The sequence below is a fragment of the Zalophus californianus genome, chromosome 12, assembly GCF_009762305.2.
Source record: "Zalophus californianus isolate mZalCal1 chromosome 12, mZalCal1.pri.v2, whole genome shotgun sequence".
NCBI classification, from domain to species: Eukaryota; Metazoa; Chordata; class Mammalia; order Carnivora; family Otariidae; genus Zalophus; species Zalophus californianus.
This window is the reverse complement of record NC_045606.1, coordinates 2,327,831-2,330,952: the sequence shown is the minus strand read 5'-3', so window position 1 is coordinate 2,330,952 and position 3,122 is coordinate 2,327,831.

Here is a 3,122-nt window from a genome sequence, read left to right as displayed (position 1 = left end):
TTCGTCCTAGGGCCAGTGGGGTGGTGCGTCACCGGGGACATCCCTGTTACTTATTAAACCGCTCTGCCCCGCAGGAAACCTCTTGTCAACCTTAACAAGTAAATAGCAGAGGTTATGCAGCCGCAGAAGGGCTTATTCTGGAAAGAGCAGACAAACTGCCATGGTGGCAAGCCAATTCTGCGCATCGTGGGCAAACCCCGCGAAACAGAGGAGAGTACCGACTTCCAGAAGAAGGGGGGAGTTGGGAAGAGCTTTGAACGAACGTTCATTGGAGGAATACTGAGCTGGAGGTGGTCTCTCATTGGCCGCAGGTGATGGTGGAGGTGGCCTTCCATTGGCTGCAGGCTGTTGCCAGGTCGAGAGGAAATCTTTTTTCCGGCTGGCCTCGGCGGGATGCAGCCGGTGGTTTTGAGTGACTGCGGTGGAGGAGCCCAGGTCTGTCCAGAGTAGCCCTACCCCCAGCTCCAGAGCCACTGGAGAGAAATAACAGGAGGAACCAGGTCCGGGAGGGGTGGGGGTGGGGGTGTCAGGAAAAGGGGGCTGGGCCATGTCTGCTGCAGTCCCTCGATCTCTCCAGCCCCTTACCTGGGGCGTTTTTTCTGGGACCCTCTGGGTACCGGGAGCTCGCTAGTAACTGGGGAAAGCCAGGAGATTCTGGCTCAGGGAGGAAAATGACTCATTCAGTCAGTCACTAGCTGAGACTGCAGGGCCTGGCCCAGCCAACACTGCAGGCTGACCCGCGCTGCCCGGCAGGTGCCCTGGACAGGCCTCCAGCACCCGCGAGCTCAGTGCTTGAGCATCTCTGGAGCAGTGCCCACCCGGGGCCTGATGATCTCGGGCAGATTAAGGACTTTTTCTTCCATTTCCAAGAGGCTGCCCATGAACTGGCAAATTGAATACCGGAGACATATTTGTCAAGGTAACACCTCATGAATGGCACAGACTGGAAGGGAGACTGGCCATTTCTACACCACATCTGAAAGCCCCGCCCACCAGCCGGCCCCCTCCAGGCGCCCCTGCTCACAACGGAAATGCCAAGGACACACAGACCTCACCACGGCCAGGCCAGTCGCAAGGGCCTGGGACTTCTGCAGACAAGGGCTCTGAGTGGCCTCACACACCAGCAAGTCACGCCACAGGGGCCGCTGAAGAGTAATGACACCCATTCCTATCCGGCTCACCAGGACCAACACTAATTTCACACTATTCAAATTGTCCCAGAAGGAGCTGAGAGTACTGTAGAGCTGTTAACTGAGGCTTCCTCACTGCTTGGGCCCACACCCCAAGTCCGAGCGCCAGCCACCCTTCCCCTTCCATCTCAGCTGCTCTCCTGCGTTCTAGAGCACTCAAGACAGTGGGTAGAGACTTCAAAGAACGGACAACGGTGGTTTTCAGACAGCCAGCAGGCGGTGAAACAAGCAGCTCAAATGACTAAGATAAAGTTGTAAGGAGTAATGCAGAAGGGTGTCTTGTGCCTTTTACCCAGTTTCCCCCATGGGAACATTTTGCAGAACTGGAGTCGCGGAGGGACGCCTGGGTGGCTCAGTCGGTTAACCTCTGCCTTCCGCTCAGGTCATGATCTCAGGGTCCTGGGATGGAGCCCTGCCTTGGGCTCCCCGCTCGGCGGGGAGTCAGCTTGTCCCTCTCCCTCTGCTGCTTCCCCCACTCGTGCTCGCTCCCTCTCTCCTCTCTCCCAAATAAATAAAATCTTAAAAAAAAAAAAAAAGAACTAGAGTTGGGATTTACACCCAAGGTATGACATTAACGCAACCCACCAGTTCTCTTCAGATTACTTGTTTTCCTTATACTCGTTTTCGTGTTGTGTTTAGTTCAGTACAACTTTGTCACATGTGTGATATTGCCACAGTCAAGATATTGAGCCCTCCGTTACCAAAAGAACCCCCATGGAGCCCTATCCCCACCCCTACCCCTCATCCCCTAAACCCTAGCATCCTCTCCTTGGTCCTCAAATTCTAAAGTGTGTCATTTTTTTTTAAAGCTATTTTTTTTGAAGTTATATACATAGAAACAAATAGTCTCTGACCTTTCCGAACTGGCTTTTTCTACTCAGCAGAATTCCCTGGAGATTCGTCTACATTGTACGTATATATGTATCCAGTAGTTGGTTCTGTGAAAATGAATGAAAGGAAATTTCATTCAGGATGGAGTCGGGAGGCCAGCAGGGGGAGCTCTCACACTCTACCACTTGCTACCCACCCAATGGGAAGAGGCACCTTGCACCTGGATACTACTTTAGTTACTTACTACTTCGCTGCGCCTGTAGGAGGAAGGAGGGTCCCCCCTCCACCCCCTGCAAGAGACCAGCCAATGAGAGGCAGGCATAACACAGCCAATGAGAAGCTGTCCCTGCTCAGCCAATGAGAGACAGTCCTAGCCCAGCCAATGAGAGGCAGGCAGAATGCAGCCAATGAGAAACTGTCCCAGCTCAGCCAATGAGAAGCCTGTATATTTTGCGCTCCCAGTTTATTCCAATAGACTTCTCGTTATGCCAATGCTCCCAAATTCCGCCTTCCTCTCGAAGAGTGGACCTCTCCTTTGTTTTAGGGATTCACCTCTCGTTTTGCCTGAACCTGGGTTGTCTCCGATTGCATTTCTCTACTCTTCCTGAATAAACCCATTTTGCTAAATAACCGGCAGTTTTATTCTTAAAGGCAGCAGGTCCTTTTGTTGCCAAGCGTTGTGCCAAGATGTGGGCGCTCCGGTTTGTTTAACCATTCGCCCGCCGAAAGACAGCCAGGCTGTATCTGCTTATGGGCTATTAGGAATGAAGCTGCTCTCAAATTTCATGTACAGGTTTTTGTGTGAACATACGTTTTCATTTCTCTGGGATAAATACCAAGAGTGCACTTGCTAGGTAGTAGGGTAGTTACACATTTAGTCTTACAAGAAACTGCCAAATTGTCTCCTGCGGGGGCTTTAAGACTTTGCATTCTGGCCAGCGATGGATGTGAAATCCAGTGTCTCCACATCCTCACCAGTACTTGATGTTATATTCTTTTAATTTTAGCCGTCTGATCATTGTGCGCTGATCTCTCGTGGCCGTTTTAATTTGCACTTCCCTGGTGGCTAAGGGTGTTGAGCACCTTTGGATGTGCTTAAGA